We start from the raw sequence: 20,788 nt of genomic DNA on the forward strand, positions 1-20,788 counted from the left end.
CAAAACAAGCATGCCAAGTAGAAGGGTCATGACTGGGGCAAGATGTTCTTTTCCTTTTGCTATAGAAACCTTTAAGAACACAGAACTACCTAATGGGGCATTGTTTCTATAACTAGGGTAACAGGACTCTGTTTCTGAAACTGGGGTGACTGGGCTAATTGTGATTGGCTAACCATCCCTCCACCTGACTTCATTCTCCCGCTTCTGTAACTTGGCTTGTTTGCATTGGCTAGACCCCCAAATGTCCCTTTTGCAGTTTTCAGGCTTATAAGGAGTGCCCTTGCAATTGTTCGGGGCTGATCAGGGGAACAGTCGCCACTGGTGACTGGTCAGTCGCCACCAGTGTGCTTCAATAAAGGCTTGATTCAATTATTCATGAGTGGTCTGGAAGTCAATTTATGAAACCCCGGCAGTGTTATAGTTTAACTGTAACACTGATAAACAGAGTGATGCCTCTGGCAGGCTGTCCTCACCTGATAAGAGGGAAAAACAAGAAAATCAGGGTGGAGACCACCAGAGCAGATGTTTTAACCCCAGAGTAAATGATGCCATTGAGAAATCCGGTGGTAGCTGATAAGGATTGAAAGGGGGGTCAAAAGCCCCCCAATTTACTATAAATTATAGAGCTAATGGACATGGATTCAGTCAGCTGAAACAAGGATGCACTTGAGCTGGAAGGCCTGATGAGGACCTAGACTGACATCCCATCAATTGTCATCATTTGCCTGATCCTAACCACTCTCAAACTCTACTGCCTCATCTGGACCCTGGTGAGAGCCGCAATTTCTTCCTACGACCCTGACCCTCTCCTCAACTGGTTGGTCGTTCACTCCACACTAGGAGAAGCCTGCCTTGGTTCCGGACCTGGTCACTGCAGTCTGAGTGAGTGTGCATCTGCTGAATGTAAAGCCTAAGGCTTAAGACTTTTGAACTTAGCATGCAGAAGGAATGTCTGTCATGATTAAGTGTGTTTGCAGTGCTTAGGATTAATCTAGAATTATTTGCTATGAATTAATTAATCTAGAATTGTTTGCTGTGAATTGATTAAGTATATTGTAATGCCTAGCATTAAGGATTGTAATTTTCTTGATTAAGAACCTATAGAGTGGGGCTGGAGCTGCAACTCTGTAGTAGAGCACCTGCATGAGGCACTGGATTAAATACTCAGCATCACATAAAAAGAAATAAATAAAGATATTGTGCCCATCTACACCTGGAAAAAATATTTTTTTAAAAAAAGAACCTATAGAGGGCTGGGGTTGTGGCTCAGTGGTAGAGTGCTTGCCTAGCATGCACGAGGCACTGGGTTCAATCCTCAGCAACACATAAATGTAAAATAAAGATATTGTGTCAACCTAAAACTAAAAAAATAAATATTTAAAAAAAGAACCTGTAGAGTGAAATTGTATTGAGTAATTTGAGTGAATAAAGCATTGGAAGGGACAGCAGCTGTGGACATTCTTTATTTCTCCTCTTCGACTGCATATGTCGCAATTTTGCCCTTTGCGCCGTTACCCCATAGTTATTAATTGTGGATTTTTGAAAATCTTTGTTTATTTATTTTTGTATCTATCTATAGTGAAGATTAAACTCAGGGGCACTTTACTATTGAGCCACATCCCAAGCCCTTTTTATTTTTTATTTTGAAACAGGATCTTGAATTTATAATCCTTCTGTCTCAGCCTCCTGAGTAGCTGGGATTGTAGGCATTCTCTACCTGGCTAGACTTCACTTAAAAAAAAAATTTTTTTAGTTGTAGATGGACACAATACCTTTGTTTTATTTATTTATTTTTATGTGGTGCTGAGGATGGAACCCAGTGCCTCACACATGCTAGGCAAGCATTGTACCACTGAGCCACATCCCCAGCCCTAGACTTCACTTTTTACAATAGTTTTAGGTTGAAAAAAAAAAAAAAAAAGGAGCATAACCCTGGGTTCACTTTCTATTTCTTATGTGTGCACACACACCCACACCTTCTCTCACAATTAAATGGGAAGTACAGAGAGTTCCCATGTCATCCTAATCAACACCTCCTACACAGTTTCATCTATTATTAACATCTTGCAATAATGTGGTACTTTTGTAATAATTGTTGAGCCAACACTGGTATTTTATTATTAACTAAACTTCATAGTTTATATCCTGCACTAATTTTATAGCCACACCTGTCTGTGCTAGTCAGCTTTCTGTCACTATAACAAATACCTGAGATAATCAACTTATAAAGAGAAAATGTTTATTTTGTCTCACATTTGAGGTTTTAGTTCATGATCAATTGACCCTATTGTTTTGGGGCTATGATCCAACATCATGATGGGAAAGTTTGGCAATGTAAAACCTTTCACCTCATGGCTGGGGAGTGATAGAGAGAAAGGGGAATAGACCTGGGTTTTACAATACCCTTTGAAGGTATGCCCCAAGGGATATGAAGACCTCCCAGTAGTTTCCCCTCTTGGAGTTTCTACCATCTCCCAATATGGCCTTGCTGGGGACCAAGCCTTTAACACATGGGTGCTTGGGGACATTTAAAATACAAACTATAGCACATTTGTATATCAGAGAATGTGTGACTCTCTCCAGTAAAATAACCACATCTGACACTATTTTCAGTAGTTCATGGGTGTACTTGTTTTGTAATGGCTTATACCCATCCTTGTACTTATTTATTTATAGACTCAAGTCTCTGAAGATCCAGAGGTTCCCATCTAATTTTTTAAATTCACAGCATATCATATATAGTAGGTACCAATAAATTTGCCTTAAATGCATTAATTTTTTTTAAAAAAATTATGCTGTTAATAAAATAGAAAAACCACAGACTGGAAAAAGTCTTGGAAAGTGTGGGGAGCCATTGTCACACGTGGCTGGGCAACTCCCGGTTTGGGTCTGAGGCGCTCTAGCTAAACTGTGTCGGAGCTTTCCCGGCCCTCTCCTGGTGCGAGAGCCTGTCCGTGTCAGGGTGTGACTGACCACTGACCCCGGGGGCCAATCACTGACCCTGACCTTGGAGTGCGGCCCCCCTCAACCTTCATTGGATGGAATTCTCCCCTGAATTTCTTGTTCCCCAATAAAAGGCTACTCCCTGGCGTGCTCCCTCTCTCTCTCTCCTGCTAGCCCTGAGTAATCCCTGCTGCCCTACCGGGTGGTTCGAGGTGAGAGCCAGAGGGGGAGCCGTCTCGGACTGGGCATAGAAAAAGGTAACTGAGTCTGTGTGTTTATTTCGATCTCACTAGTTAACTTTTATGCCAAGAACCTCATTAATGAAACCAGTGCACTGGTCGCATGGTGGAAGGAAAGTATATATGTAATTAAAGATTATTCTGGGGGATATAGGTATGATCCCATTATTAGTTTACATTCTTGAACTTTCTAGTGACTATGGCTCACAGATGAATTACTTGGCCATGTGTGCTACAGACAAAGCCTAAGGGCCTTTTGGAAATGAATTTAGATTCATAATTCCAGTTTATGTAGCCAATATCAAGTTTATTTTTAGTGGAATTATCTCTCTCTCTCTCTCTCTCTCTCTCTAATTCTTTCTCTTTCTGTCTTTTTGGTAGTTGTAAAATGTACAGAGTGCCTTTATTTTATTTGTTATGTGGTGCTAAGGATCGAACCCAGTGCCTCACATGTGCTAGGCAGGTGCTCTGCCACTGAGCCATGCCCCAGGGCCCTATGACAAATTTTGAATGCTTTTGATTAAGGTATATATATGTGATGTAAATATATATATTTAAAGCTTCATCCCAGGGTTTTATAAACTGACTTCCAGACCACTCACGTATAATTGAATCAAGCCTTTATTGAAGCACACCGGTGGCGGTTGACCAGAACATAAAGCTGTTCCCCTGATCAGCCCCGAACAATTGCAAGGGCACTCCTTCTAAGCCTGAAAACCACAAAAGGGATGTTCGGGGGGTATAGCTCATGCAAGCAAGCCAGGTTACAGAAGCGGGAAAGTGCAGTCAAGACGAGAGAAGCCTAACCAACCACAGTTAGCCTAGTCACTCCAGTTACAGAAACAATACCCCATTAGGTAGTTCCATGTTCTTAAAGGTTTCTATAGCAAAAGGAAAAGAACATCTTGCCCCAGTCATGACTCTTCTACTTGGCATGGTTATTTTACAGGATGAAGTCATAAAACAAAATGGAGTCACATTTGCTCCTACTATCATATATATATATGTATATGAGAGAGAGAGAGAGAGGTGGTACTAGAAATTTAACCCAGAGACACTCTACCACTGAACTATAACCCCAGCACTTTTTATTTTTAATTTTGATATAGGGTCTTGCTAAGTTGCCTAGGCTGTCCTCAAACTTGCTATCTTTGGCCTCCCAAGTAGTTGGGATTACAGGCATGTACTACTGCACTTTGTTAGTATTTGTTTTTCTTGTAAATACATATAAAAAAGTATATGGTCTGATGTAAGTTGTATTTTTTTTACTGCGGATTATACTGAATTAAGCTTGCAAACCACTTGATTGAAGGCTGTTTAATATTGTCTAATAATACACAACAATATTTACAGTGTTAGATCACAAAATCTCTCTCCTGTTTGTTCACTTATGAACAAGTAAATGATATGTGGCTTTTTACTCTCAGAAAATTGACCTTAATTAAATAAGTAAGTAAATGATATGTGGCTTTTTACTCTCAGAAAATTGACCTTAATTCATTTTGTTGTTTGTACTCTTGCTCATCACCTGACAAATATATTTACATTTCATAAAAACAGTTATCCAGGCTGGAGATGTGGCTCAAGCGGTAATGAGCTCACCTGGCATGTGCAGGGTGCTGGGTTCGATCCTCAGCACCATATAAAATAAAGATGTTGTGTCCACCAAAAACTGAAAAATAAATATTAAAAAAAAAAAACAGTTATCCAAAGTACCAGCATTTATCTTTTAAGAATGACAAAGATCCTTCCCTTTAACTGAAAAAAACCGGTTTTTTGGTTTGTACTAGTGATCAACTTCTTGATTTTAATGGCACAATGGATGGGTTTAGCTGGAACATTGGCAGACATTCCAGTGAATCATATTTTCATGTACAAGATCCTAGACAGGATCTGGCCAAGGAAGGACGTGCTTCATCATTGTGTCTGAGTCTCAATGAGGGCTACAGGATGAATGATAGGATTATGAAGAAAATGCAGAAAGTTGATAAAGTTATGTAGATTATAAGTGGTGGACCTAGGAGTGGACCAAAGTCTTTCCATGTCTTTATCAGTATGAAGTAAGGTAGATTTGTGTACACTGAGTGGCATTTCTGTGATGGATAAAGATCTCAGAAGAGATGACATAGTATGGGAGATGCTCCTAGAGATGAACTCCTTCATCACTTTTCATCTTTTTATGTGATTAAAATGAAGAGATGTTTGAGATTAAGATCATGGTGGGCAAGATATCATATCAAGTATATTATATATAGAATGTTAGAGAACAACATCATAAGAAAAGGTAATCAGTCTGTAAGACCATCACACATTCACGTCTCGATGACAATAAAATGAGAAGATGGATACAAATTGCAATGCTAATGAATCAATTTAAGTAAAATAAGAATCCCCAAACCTGGGACTGTGGTTATAGCTCAGCGGCAGAGTGCTTGCCTAGTACATGTGAACCACTGAGTTTGGTCCTCAGCACCATGTAAAAATAAATAAAATGAAGATATTGTGTCCATCTACAACTAAAAAATAAATAATAAAAAAGAATCCCCAAACCTACTGAAGCCAGATTTAAAGTTAGGTAGTCAGTGTAGTTAGGTAAATCGGGTCTAATATTGAGTGAAATCTAAAATGGAGGCCATGCTGAGAATGATTCCGGGAAACACAGGACAACTCATGAAATGTTAATGAAGTCCCAAAAAAGCCCTAGGCCCAAAGTCCATCCCAAAAGGAATGTTAATGGAGCCCAGGAAACAGCCCCCAACAGATTTGGAGATAGCCCATCCCAAAGAAGTGTTAATGAAGTCCTTCCTGCCCAGATTACTTCTTTGGCCCACCTGTGTCCCACCCCTTGGGCCTTCCAACCTACATTCCATCACTGAAAGAACTATAAAAAGGGAAAACAACCGCACTTCCACGGATTCCACCTCTTGGGTCCCCTTCTTCTTCCGGGAGAAGTCTTCCTGCTGTCTCTGACCTTGCCTCGGTGTGCTTCTCTGGAGTTATTCTTCAACATTGGGGAAGCAAGGACTCGTCACCGGCCAACAGTGGTAACGTATTGGAGGTTCCACTGAGATTCTACACCGAGGTAAGCACCTCTCCACGCACCCCATGTCTGTCTGAGGTGCATCTTTCTCTCTTTCTTTCTGGAGGGTAAGGTGGGCACCCGACAGCTACTTAAACGCAATTAGTGCAGCCACCACTCTTCAAGACTCGGGTGAGAGGTTTCCCAGCCTAGGCAGCTCTCAATCACCTGCTCAATACAGAGCAGGCATGTTGGGTTCTATCAAAGCCGCCTCCAACTTTTCTGTCTGGGCCCGGAAAGCAACTGGCGTGAGTACATGGTGTCCCGAATCCCGATCTGCCTCGGATGCGTGGAGGTGGAGGAAGGAGTTTGGAACAACCGCAGAATTCTGGTCTGGGCTACACTCAAACGTATTCCTAAGGTTCCTTTCTCTTGAGCCCCCTCCCGACAGCCCTCAGGGGTATCTAGGTGATCGGTAGATGAATGGCACTGAGGGAAAGCCCCAATTACATTTGCTTCCGTGTGGGCTACGCAACACTCCCAACCCCGCATCCATTCCCTCCTGGATGCTCCCCTTCCTTCACAGGTCAGAAATGTTAGCAATTCAGGTTGTAGGACTAAGAGAAAGGCATGGGATAATTAGCAAAATCTGTCCAGGTTCCCTAAGATGCATAGGTAACTTTCACTAGTCTGTTTTACAATCCCAATGTTTAAAATGTGCTGTGTTCTCTTTGAGCTGCTAGAGAGGCATTTTTAGAATCAACTCCTCCAGTAATCTCTCTGATAGAAAGCGCTACCTTACAACCAATAGATTTCTGCTGGGAGCCATTAGCCAAGTAGGTATGACAATTTCCTTGCCAGCGTACCCCCATGTTTCTTTAGTGGAAGGACTCATGGAAATAGGACATTTTGCAGGACATTGCATGTAAGGTGACCTTGCTCAAGGACCAGGGCGGATCCGTGTTTAGGGTGTTCCTGGTTTAGCATAATAGGAGATTAGGATGTTCCCCCTTTAGAATAGGGCGTATCCTGCTGCTGAGTTCCTCTTGAGTTCTTAGGGTCAGACAGTATATTTGGGAGACAGAAGCCCAGGAGAGTGGATTTGGGCAGAGAACGTGGATTTCCCCAGAACGTGTTTGTAGACGGCCGGTGTGAGTTCGGGAATAAAGAATTGCTGTTTGAATCTACAAGCTGTGTGGAGACTCGTGATTTGTGCCCAGCCAGAGACTGCGGCATTTGGTGGCTCGTACGCGGAACGCCTGAAGCTTGGGGGTAAGTGAAATTGCTCGCCCCTGAGGGAAGGCGAGAGAATGGGTGACCATTTCAAAAAACAATGTGTTCTTCTTTTGATTTATTTTGTTTTTCTTTCAAGCTGCCTATCCCTAGAAATTTCTCAGGCAAACTGGAAAAAATGGTTGACTAAAGGCTTGAAGTTTGTCGGCCCTGAGGAAGAGAAAATTGATACAACGATTTTTTATTCCGTTTTTGTTTCATTCAGTTTCGATTTTGTTTTGTGTTATCTTATTGGGTTGCGTTATCTTTATAGTAGATTAAAACAAACTGAAAAGATGTTAAGTAAATTGTTAGAGGTTCAGAACATGGAGAAAGACATCTTAGATCAAGCAAAAGAGAAGGTCTCTCGAGCTACTCAGACAGAGGAAGAAAATTTAAAGGAAAAGGGGTTGTTAGGAAAAAGGTCACAACAGGAGGCTGCTACTAACTCCGTTTTATCACAAGAGGGTGTAATTCAACCAACAGCCCCACCGATAGAGACAGCTGAGTGGCCCTCAAACCCCGTAGTTGATAATTGGGATCCTGAGACAGGACCTCGAAGATTAGCATGCCCTGTACTTGAGCAGGCAGGAGGGCAGCGAATTCACCGTGCTTTAGATTTTAAAACAGTGAAGCAGTTAAAGGAGGCTGTAACAACCTATGGTCCCCAAGCTCCCTTCACGGTAAGCATGGTCGAGTCCATTACTAACTTGGACATGACGCCAGCAGATTGGGCTAGCATGTGTAAATCTGTGCTAAATGGAGGACAATATTTGTTATGGAAGGTTGCCAATGAGGAATTTTCGCAGAGACAGCTAGGCGAAATGCAGCAGCCGGTTACCCTCAAAGAAATCTAGAAATGTTGCTAGGGAAAGGACCTTATGAGGGTCAGCGGCAACAAATTGAATATGATCCTGCTATATATGCACAAATTGCTGCAGACGCAGTTAGGGCATGGAAGACTTTACAAGGACATGGAGATTTACAAGGTCAGCTATCTAAGGTAATACAGAGAGCTAATGAACCTTACGCTGACTTTGTAGATAGGCTAATTCAAACGGCTGCCAAAATATTTGGGGATACGGAACAAGCAATGCCATTAATAAAACAACTGGCTTATGACCAAGCAAATTGTTGCTGCAGAGAGGTTATTAGACCATGGAGACATGAAGATTTAAACACATATATTAAATTATGTAGAGATATTAATGAACAAGGGCAAGTCTTGGCAGCTGCAGTACAACAGGCTTTAGATGCCAGGCCAAAAACATGCTATGATTGTGAACAAACAGGACATTTTAAAAGGAGTTGCCCCATAGGAGGAGGATTTAACAAAACTAGGTATCAAAGAAATAGAATACCGGGTATTTGCCCACGATGCCGTAGAGGGAGACATTGGGCTAATGAATGCCGTTCTCAAACCACCATAGAGGGTACTCCCTTATCAAAAAACGAACAAGGACCAGGTATTTACCCACGATATCATGGAGAAAGGCATCAGGCTCCATTGCCAAAAAACGGACAAGGGGGCCCAATGCTCCGGGGCCCACAACCACAAATATACGGGGCAGTGGAGGAACCCAGCAACACCATCAGAGTAGTGCCCAGGACACATTGTCCATTAAATCCCTCATCAGACAAACCCGAGGGAGCACAGGGTTGGACATCTGCGCCTCTGCCAGAGCAGTAGTAACTCCAGAGATGGGAGTTCAAATCATTCCCACAGGAATAAAAGGACCTCTTCCCCAAGGGACAGTAGGCTTATTATTGGGACGTAGTTCATCTACATTAAAAGGACTTATGATAAGTCCTGGGGTAATTGATCCCGATTATGTAGGTGAAATAAAAATTATAGCTAGTTCTCCAAGAGGTATATCAGTAATTTCACCTGGAGATAGAATAGCACAGTTGTTAATAATACCCAGCCTACATAATAAATTTCCTAGTCATAGTGTAAAAAGAGGTTCCAGGGGATTAGGCTCCACAGGTGTAGATTGGGCTATGTTGTCTTTAAATTTAGATTCTCACCCAATGTTAAAACTAAATATTCAAGGACACGACTTTAATGGGCTACTGGACACAGGTGCAGACCTTAGCATTATATCTAGTCAGGAATGACCAAAACATTGGCCATTACAACAAGCCACTCAAACGCTTCGAGGCCTAGGAGTGGCTACTAATCCCCATAGAAGTGCAATGGTATTAGATTGGAAGGATCCTGAAGGATGTGAGGGAACTATACAGCCATATGTATTGGATCATCTTCCTATAAATTTATGGGGACGAGATGTCCTAGATCATTTAGGTTTGATGTTAACAAATAACATCAATCCTAATGCGCCCACTACTAGGGCTAGACAAGGTTTTAGGAAAGAAAAAAGATTAGGAAAACAAGGACAAGGTATAGCAGCACCAATTCAAATAAATCAAGGAACAGACAGACATGGGTTGGATTTTCAGAAAGGGCCACTGAAACAATAAAAATTACTTGGAAATCAGAAAGACCAGTGTGGGTTCCTCAGTGGCCCCTGACTAAAGAAAAGATACAAGTAGCCCATGATCTGGTCAAATAACAATTAGCGGAAGGACATATACAATCTTCCATATCTCCCCATAATACTCCTATTTTTGTCATTAAAAAGAAATCTGGTAAATGGAGATTATTGCAAGATTTAAGAGCCATTAATAATGAGATGGTTATTATGGGACCTGCTCAATCAGGGATTCCTCAATTGTCTGCTTTGCCAAAAACCTGGCATGTTTTAGCCATAGATATTAAAGATTGTTTTTTTTCAATTCCAATTCATCCCGAGGATAGTCCACGTTTTGCATTTACTATCCCTGCATTAAATCATGAAGGTCCTGATCAGAGATATGAATGGAAAGTACTCCCTCAAGGGATGGCTAACAGTCCAACTATGTGTCAAATATATGTTAACAAAGCAATCCAGCCACTTAGAAATCAAAATCCTGAACTACAAATATTTCACTATATGGATGATGTATTATTGGCACATAAAGATAAAAACATATTGCTGGAATGTTATGCCACACTTACAAACTTATTAAAAAATTATAATCTAGAGATAGCAATAGATAAAGTACAATTAAATTTTCCAATTAATTATTTAGGAGTTCTATTATCCTCAACCATGGTCCGTCCACCAAAAATTCAAATACGAGTAGATCAACTCAAGTCACTTAAAGACTTTCAAAAGTTATTGGGAGACATAAATTGGATAAGGCCTTATCTAGGCATACCAACAGGAGAGTTGGGACCTTTATTTGATATTCTAAAAGGTCCATCAGATCCAAACTCACCCCGCATGTTAACGCCTGAAGCAAGAAAGGCATTGAAAATTATTGAAACATATATGGAAAATATACATTTGGATAGAATTGATATAAGTTTGCCTTTATTATTTATTGTACTACCAACAAAAAATATTCCTACAGGAGTATTTTGGCAAGAAGGTCCATTATTGTGGATACATTTATCTTATTCGTCTAACACTATTCTTACTAGGTATCCTGAGGCTGTAGGACAATTAATACTCAAAGGAATAAAAGCAGCAAAGGGAGTGTTTGGAATTTCGCCCAATAAAATTATTACTCCATATGCTATGGATCAAATTGATGAGTTAGCTAATGAGTTAAATACTTGGGCAATAATCATGTGTAAATCTAATGTTTCATTTGATAATCACTTACCATCTAATCCTTTGTTGTCTTTTTGGTCTAAGCATCCTGTAGTTTTTCCAAAAATGACAAGAAAAACCCCTATCATGAATGCTCCAAATATATTCACTGATGGGTCAAATAATGGTACAGCAGCAGTAGTTACCCCTGATCAAACTTTTACATTTTTAGTACCCAAACAATCAGCTCAAAAGGTAGAGCTTAATGCAGTATTACGAGCCTTTTTAATGTTTAAAGATTCTGTATTTAATTTATTTTCTGATAGTCAGTATGTAGTTAATGCTATAGTATCTCTTGAAGATGCTGGTAGGATTTCCCCTTCTTCTACTGTTTTCTCTTTGTTTTCCACTATACAAAGTCTAATCTGGGACAGAAAAGATCCATTCTTTATAGGACATATTAGAGCACATACAGGATTGCCTGGAGCCCTTAGTTTGGGCAATGATTTAGCAGATAAAACTACACATGACATACATATTTTCTCTACACTAGAAGAAGCTACGAGTTTTCATAAAAAATTCCATGTTAATGCTAATACTTTACAAAAGCGTTTTAAAATAACTAAGGAACAAGCCAGACATATAATAAAACAATGTCAAAATTGTGTGACCTTTTTACCACAAGTTAATCTTGGAGTCAATCCTAGAGGACTGATACCTAACCATATTTGGCAGATGGACGTCACACACTTGCCAGAATTTGGAAAATTAAAATATTTACATGTTACAGTTGATACTTCTTCCGGATTTTTGATGGGCTCCCTTCATGCTGGAGAAAAAACTAAAGATGTTATAGCTCATTGCTTACAAAATTTTGCCACTGTGGGCGTTCCTAAACAGTTAAAAACTGATAACGGTCCTGGCTATACCTCTACCTCTTTTAAACAATTTTGCTCATCATTTGGTATTACTCATATAACAGGAATTCCATACAATCCACAGGGACAAGGCATAGTTGAAAGAGCTCATCAAACTATTAAAACGTACTTATTAAAGCAAAAAGAGGGAATTGGAAAGGGGTATATATTCCCCAAAGATAAACTTAAAATAACGCTTTTTACTCTAAACTTTTTAAATTTGGATTCATCAGGACTTAGTGCTGCGGAAAGGCATATGTATCCAAAAAATGTGCATAAGCCTAAAGTTCTTTGGAAAGATATTCTAACAGGACAATGGAAAGGTCCTGACCCAGTGATTGTCTGGAGTCGGGGCTCTGTTTGCATGTTTCCACAGGGAGAACAGCAGCCGATTTGGATTCCAGAAAGACTAACTAAAACGATTTCTACAGATCGAAAAGAAGATGATTTGACTCAAATCCATAACAGCTGATATCCAGAACTCCAGCTTGGCCATTCTTACATCTGCAACAGTGATTAACCAGGATGCTTTTTTCAATATCTATTTTATTATTGCATTTTTCCACATCATAAGGTTCTATTTTTATTTTTTGAGCTCATACAAACCTAGGTTAATGTTTTTTTTTTTTTTTTGATCAGTTTTATTTTTTGACTGTGGAGTTTTTAAACATTGCAATGGAGATTTCACCTAGGTAAAGCTACAAGGCCTTTATTATTATCTTATGTGTTATACGTTTGTTTGCACATTTGTGTTTTGTGTTGTATGTCTGTGTGTGCATGTCCATATTTCATATATGAGGAGCGCTCATGAGAATATGGATCCAAATTATTTTTTTATTCACGTGATTTAAATGGCTTAATTTAAATTAGGTAAACAGCTGTTAAGGATTGTTTTTAAAGGTGGTTAACAGATCTGCTTGTTTACTAATTTAAATCAGGTAAACAGCTGTTAAGGATTATTTTTTAAGGAGGTTAACAGATCTGTTTGTTTACTTTCACCTTTCCTTTTCATTATATTTAATAATTCTTTTCAGGATAATGTCTTTTTAGCATCATTGCCAGAATTCCTATCTTCATCCCAATGAATATAACTCAACAAGTATGCTCAATCAAGGAGTCAACTTACTTTGGGAGGAAACGGACTTTGGGAGGAGACGGACATATTGATAGATTCCTCCACTTTGAACCGCTTGCAGAACTTGCCTGGACTATGTAACTATCGTTTAGTGCAGCAAATTTTGGTAATGCTGGCATATCTTTGCTGATGGTGTCACCAGTGATGAATTTTTCCAAAGGAACTGTCAATTGGCTTGGTGTCATGGCATTTCTGTATCCTCCTCCCTTCTGCTAGTGATGGTCTAAATTTGGGGGCCAATGGCTATATGCTGGACCGGTAGTCAGTGACGGGTATGATCCAATTGCAGTGGTATCAACCTAAGACAGGAGGCTGACACCTAAAGGTCAGTTGCCTAAAGGTCAGTTTTCCAATGATGGGTAAGAACCATATGTTGAACTGGACAACCTACCAGGCACGGTCCTTAAGCCACATTACTTGTTGTTTAATTAATCAGAAGGGGGGAGATGCTGGGAGCCATCAGCCAAGTAGGTATGACAATTTCCTTGCCAGCGTACCCCCATGTTTCTTTAGTGGAAGGACTCATGGAAATAGGACATTTTGCAGGACATTGCATGTAAGGTGACCTTGCTCAAGGACCAGGGCGGATCCGTGTTTAGGGTGTTCCTGGTTTAGCATAATAGGAGATTAGGGTGTTCCCCCTTTAGAATAGGGCGTATCCTGCTGCTGAGTTCCTCTTGAGTTCTTAGGGTCAGACAGTATATTTGGGAGACAGAAGCCCAGGAGAGTGGATTTGGGCAGAGAACGTGGATTTGGGCAGAGAACGTGGATTTCCCCAGAACGTGTTTGTAGACGGCCGGTGTGAGTTCGGGAATAAAGAATTGCTGTTTGAATCTACAAGCTGTGTGGAGACTCATGATTTGTGCCCAGCCAGAGACTGCGGCAGATTTCCCTTACCATTAGGCGGTTCCTTTAGTCTACAGAGCAAAGGTAACAAAAGAGTGCATGATTCTCTTTTGCAATGGGTATTTAGTGGCCAGGAGGATAAGCCATAATGCCCTTAAGTCTGAATCCTCCCAGGGTCTCTGGCACAGGGCAAACTGAGACCCTAGCACTTTGCTAAAGGGGACCAGAAACCCCTTGGCAAAGCAAGATGAAAGATGGGTTTTCTGGGCCATTTAGGAAGCTCAAGCTTAGGGAGACATCCCTAATGAGAACAGTTTTCTCTAACGGGTGCGGGCACCTGAATCTTGTTTTCTTCTCACTCAGATGGAAGCTTCTCTCTCTCCAATACGCCGGGTGCACCACTAGCCTGCGAATTGAAAAATTGGGATAGATTTGACCCTCAGACGCTCAAGAAAAAGTGCCTCATTTTCTTGGTCTGGCCTCAATATAAACTCTCTGATGGAGAAACCTGGCCACCAGAGGGAAGTATCAATTTTAATACAATTTTACAGTTTGATAAATTTTGCAAAAAGGAAGGAAAATGGTGTGAGGTGCCATATGTTCAGGTTTTCTTTGCTCTAAGGGAAAATCCTAAATTATGCTAACAGTGTAAAGTAGACTTAGCTATGATATCTGCCATGAAGAGAGAAAATCTTGGGGACTCACTGAGGAAAAAAGAATCAGGAGGACCCACAAAATCTCCATCTGCTGGCCTCTCTGCATCTGCCCCAACAGGCAAACCAAATATATTACCTCTCCAGGAGATGCCAGGAAAATTTGGGCCGATCAAAGTGCATACCCCCTTCCCCCTTCAAGACCTAAGGCAGATAAAAACTGACTCTACTGGAAAGTTAGGAGATATGCCAGATTACCTGGATTGGACCTAACCATAGGAGCTAATCCTGTAAGTAAAAGGAAAGACTGAGGGACTCCCAGCAGCTGCCAAAGCCATTTCACTTTGGGGAACTTCCTCATTCCTTCCGTGCACTGTAAGGATTACTCCACCTCTGTCTACTTTAAAAAAAACAAAGGACAATGAATGCAGTAATGTGTTGATATTATAGATTGATTCTTGGCAATGATGTTGGCTAAATATGTATCTAAAAGATGATTTTTTATTGTAAAAATCTGGTATCTGAATAGGTTTTTGAAATATTACATAATCTTACAGTTAAAAGTTGGGTTTAGGTAATTATTTAGTTTATGATTTTAGATAGTTCACGCTAGAGAACTTAAATACTTAGGATGAAAAATTAAAGAACTCTACTTCCAAATTGGCAAGTAACTCCCAAGCATTTAGTTTTATTTTTTCATCAGTTTTTGAACTGGGTAGCCTGAGAAGATTTCACTAGGTGTACCAGTGCATTAATTTGGGCAAGGATAGTAAATTATGATATGATATCTGTTCCCCTCAGTGTGTAGGATTTAGGGAAAAAAAAGTGTTGGATTGGGACATTGGTCTGGCTTATTAAAATGACATTAAATAGCAACAGTATTGGAAATTTTCAAAGCTTAATTTTAGATATACATGGTAGTGTGTGGTTCTCTTTTGAAATTTTTTTAGGTGATTTAATGTAACTTAATACTACTTTAGGAACTTCAGAACAAAGGAAGTAGCTTAATGATCCTGAAGAAATTTTTTCTGATGGTAGCTTTTATATTATCAAGAAAGATCCTATTTTCAGTTTTGTGTGAGCAAGTTTTTCTAGTGTAGAAAGATGTAAAGGTATGAAATTTTGTGAATTGTATCTTAAACTTGTATCATAATATTCAACATCCAAACCTGAAAATTGTGATTTATGGTTAAAATGCCTTAGGCATGAGGCTTCTCCTCAAAATTCCAGTTTTTCTTGCTCCTTCCAGACCTCAGGCAGGATTTAAGTTGAAATGCAAATAGAAGAAGCCTGCAAGCTCAGTAGGAGACTGAGCTGAGGCCCAAGGAAAAAAAAAAGTAAAGGTGTCTTTTACCTGAACTCAAACTAGATTAAACCAAAAAAGTAAATTGTGTGGTATTTACTAATAACTGGCCAGTCATTTTTTCCTAGGACTTTTGCTTTTTCTTAATTCTGTATTTTTTGAGCTCATGATTTTGATCCTACAGACCTAAGTTTTCTAATCAGTTCTATTTTTGATCAACTGTGGAATTTTTTAAACATTGCAATGAAGATTTCACCTGAGAAAAGCTACAAGGCCTTTACTATTGTGTATGTGTGCACACTTGTGTTATGTGTTGTATGTCTGTATGTGTGTATGTCCATATATCATGCAGTGATATGACAATTGATAGATATATGAGGAGCACTCATGAAAAATTAAAAAAAATGGATCCAAATATATTTGATTCACGTGATTCAAATGGTTCAATTTAAATTGGGTAAACAGATAAAAGTAAAGATGTCTTTAAAATTAAGCTTATAAGTTTTTCTAGGTGTTCAAAAAAACCTAATAAAATGTTGATGTCTATGAAATCTGTCTAAATTCAGAAATTTATAAGTATTGTTTCAAAATGTAAACAAAAAAGGAGGTTAACAGATGGGAAAACAAAAATTAAAAGGTTCTAGGTATGGATTTAATAGAAGGAAAATGTGTTTCTGGATAAGAGTCTATGTGATTAAGTAAATAATTTAAGTAAGTGATAAAGAAGGTCTCTGTAAGTTGGTTATATGTGTAAGTTTTTGAGCAAGTAATCTTAGAGAAATTAAACAGCTGGTTAAACAAGAACAGTTTTTAGAGAATTATGCTATGTTATTTCTTTAAAAGCTAAGCTTGGTTAATATAAAAACATCAATGTAATTGTGGTGCTATTAATGTGTTCATATCTTCCAGGTATACAAGTCTGTAAGGTAGAAGATTTAAAAGAGCATTATATCAAGCTGGTGTTCTAAAGTTGTATGGTAATTTTAGGCTTAAAAGAAAAACATGTTGGAGATTTATTTATATCATTTGTGTTCTATAACTGGACTTGTTATCAAAAAGATATGTAAAGTTCTATGTTACTTTTTACACTGAGATACAATTTAAATGTATTTTTAAGTTAATGAGAGCCTAATCTGTGTGAAGTTTTTATTGCAAAACACAAAAGTACTTTGCTACTTTGCTACAGAAGGTTAAAAGCTTTAAGCCTTTCTTTAATTCATGTTTTAGATGTGATATTATATTGTGTTAGCTAATATTCATGTGAACTTGAGCAACAATTTATGTAGGCTTTGTAAAATGATGTCTAAAAAACAAAGATCAGCTTCAGAACTATAGTACTTAAGATTTATGAAAAACCCCGCCTTACCTGAGATAAGGCTCTATGTCCCATCTCACTACATGTGAAAGTGACTACGAAAGAAGTAGACCAGATTTCAGTACATTTAAAGTTGTGTCCAAAAGTTTGTTTTTGTCAAGATTACTAAGATCTCAAACAGGGGATTATAATGTATAATTGCCAAAATTCAAGGTAGCTATTGCATGAACTAAATATGCTTTTACTCTTGTTAATTTTATTTTGTAGTTTTCTTATAAATGGTCTAAAAATTGTCTGTTAATGTTTTGCAGAGGTACTGATTTAAGAACATGTAACCTGGGTTGATTTAAGATAATGAGTTATCACCTACAGGATAGAGAGATAGACATTAAAGCCCAGTACTCTTAATATAAGGCTGTTGAAATTTATTTGCTAGATGTTTAAGATTAAATTTTAAAATTAAAGTTAAATTAAGAGGGCCAAGAAAACCAATATTTGGCTCTTGCCCTCTGAGTCAGTCTGAATCCAGGGATCAGGGGACTTCTCTAAAGAGCTTTGCAACTCTGGGCCACATAACCTCCTGATCAGGGAGATTAATGAGACCACTGGAGAACAGAAAGCCAATCAGTGCATTTGCTATGAATAGGAGGGTCATCAAAGAAAGGAGATATCCCAGATGCTTCCAAGGGAAGCCACATGGTCAAGCAAGGCCTGGACCCATCCTAGCACAAATGGCACTAGCAGAACTGAGAAGCTCCTGTAAAGTTCGCCCAGGACTCCCAGGGAAACTCAGCTGACTGTTAACAATAGATAGAAACAAGTCAGTTTGACTACTTCATCTTAAACACTTAGCAAAGACAGTTAAAACCAAAACACAGCTATTCCTGGACATTTTAAATAATAATAATAGTTAAATGTAACTTCCAAAAATAAGTAAACTGGAGGCTGCAAAAGAGATTCTTAAGCAGGAATGCCTGATAACTATTAAAAAGAAACTGCCAGAGTAGTTTTTAGTTTAAAGCCTACAGCTATTTCTAACCTACACAGGTAGGCTTAGTGTTTGCTAGTATGGTTATCCAGCCCTAAGTAAAAGAATTAAAGATTTCTCTATTAGACACAGAGGTCATACTAGTAAAAAGATTTTGCAAGATCAAATGACATCAAATTATTAAACTGTATCTTAAGGGAAAGGACATCTGTAACCCTAAAAGTTAAATGTTGTGTTTACATCCCTGACAATTCTGGCAATGTGACAAATATCCTTAAAGATTCACATGCTCAGATAAAAGCCATGTCCTCAGCAACTTTGTCATGGAAACAATATCTTAGCTCCTGGTTTTCTGGTATTTCCTGGTGGAAAACATGTTAGTCTTTGTCTTTGTCATCATACTCATTGGCATATTCCTGTGCTGTGGCATTTATTGCTGCATCAATATGGTTCCAGGACTAATAAATTCTTGTTTCTCTTATAGACCACCCATCACTCAAATGGCCCTGCAGCCTATTACTTCTCAATCGGACTTCTATCATGGACCACTTGATAGACCCGATTTTTAAAGGGGGACTCCAAACTGCTTGCCCCACACCATCCCTTTTTAGCCTAAAGAAGCCAGAACGATCTTCGCCCCCTTTCCTTACAGCAGTAAGGAGTTCCCCAAATTAGAGGGGGGAATGAAGCCAGATTTAAAGTTAGGTAGTCAGTGTAGTTAGGTAAATCAGGTCAAATATCGAGTGAAATCTAAAATGGAGACCATGCAGAGAATGATTCCGGAAACGTAGGAAAACTCATGAAATCTTAATGAAATTCCCAAAAAGCCCTAGGCCCAAAGTCCATCCCAAAGGAATGTTAATGGAGCCCAGGAAATAACCCCCAACAGATTTGGAGATAGCCCATCCCAAAGAAGTGTTAATGAAGTCCTTCCTGCCCAGATTACTTCTTTGGCCCACCTGTGTCCCACCCCTTGGGCCTCCAACCTACATTCCATCACTGAAAGAACTATAAAAAGGGAAAACAACCACACTTCCACGGATTCCACCTCTTGGGTCTCCTTCTTCAGGGAGAAGTCTTTTATGCTGTCCTTTAATAAACTTCTAATTTCTGCTCTGACCTTGCCTCGGCGTGCTTCTTTGGTGTTATTCTTCAACATTGGGGAAGCAAGGACTCATCACCGGCCAACACTGATAACAATATCAGTCAGTAGTGCATCACTAATTATGAGATTAAAATGCATACGTATAAGTAATTGAAATAAATGGTACATGGTCTCATGATATCTTAGGTTTTCTTAAAGGTTCAGTCTCAGAAAGATGATATTTCTCATTGAAGAACTTTATTGGTGACTCTTAGAAATGAAAATATTTAAATAATATGCCTAATAGAGCCTGTTTAGCAAAGATCTGCAAATTTTTTTTAATGTTTTGGTACAAGGAATTAATTGAACCTAGGGCACTATCCTTTTTATTTTTTTATTCTGAGATAGGGTCTCCCTAAGTTGCTTAAAATCTTGCTAAGTTGCTAAAGCTGGCCTCAAACTTGTGATCCTCCTGCCTCAGCCTCCTGAGTAGATGGAATTACAGCATTGCAAGCATGTACCACCAGACCCCATGGGATCTGGACATCTTAAGGGTGTTGTCCTGCATTACCCGCACAGGGAGTCTAAGGTAGAGTATTTTTATCTCAAACAGATTTGAAGTTGTGTGCAGAGACTAATCAATGACCTCACAGAGATATTTAGAAAAACCATAAAGCTTTTAAGAGAATTCTGGTGGAAGAACTAGGAGCTCTTTAATAAGGGAGAGAGAGAGTATGAAATAAAGAGAACTCTGAACTCCTAATCTTTTTCAGATCAGAAGCAAGTTGAGTGGACTTTTTAGTTGCTAATGTAGTTTTCTTATTGTAAATAAAGATTTAAGTTCAAACAGTAAAAACCAAGAGCCACAGAGAACAACAGACACAGAATAAACTAGGTAATAATGATGATGGCTCCAGTTCTCAGTGGATTTCAGAGTTGCTAAGGGCCATTGACAATTGTTACTCCCACTTTCCCCATTTTTGAATAGGTCATTAGGAGTTGTCTTATACCTTTCCCATCATGGTATTGTGTATGTGTCTCTGTGGGAATAGTTAACTTATTTATTTCACAGGTGTTTGGATTGAGAAGAACAATACTCAATGATACTCAAGGAACTGTTCCAAGGAGCCACATCTGTATCTGGACCTGATAACAGATGAGGAGCTCTTAGACCTGGATAGAGCTTGAGCCAGGTGCTCTAAAGAATGGAATATAGAGCCTCAGAAGAGGGATGTGCGTGATTGCGTGTGGGAGGGATGAGTGGCCAGAAGGCAAATTGTAATGTTCTAAGATGGCTACAGTATTTCCCAGCCCACATGTTTTTCTAGAACCTTGGCACCCTCCTTTCTAGAATGTGTTCTCCTTGACTTTGGTGGATGTTCATGACTGCCATGACCCATAGTAATGACAAGAGAGATGCTACCTAACTCCCACGA

Source organism: Callospermophilus lateralis, chromosome 3, assembly GCF_048772815.1.
Source record: "Callospermophilus lateralis isolate mCalLat2 chromosome 3, mCalLat2.hap1, whole genome shotgun sequence".
In the NCBI taxonomy this organism is placed as follows: Eukaryota; Metazoa; Chordata; class Mammalia; order Rodentia; family Sciuridae; genus Callospermophilus; species Callospermophilus lateralis.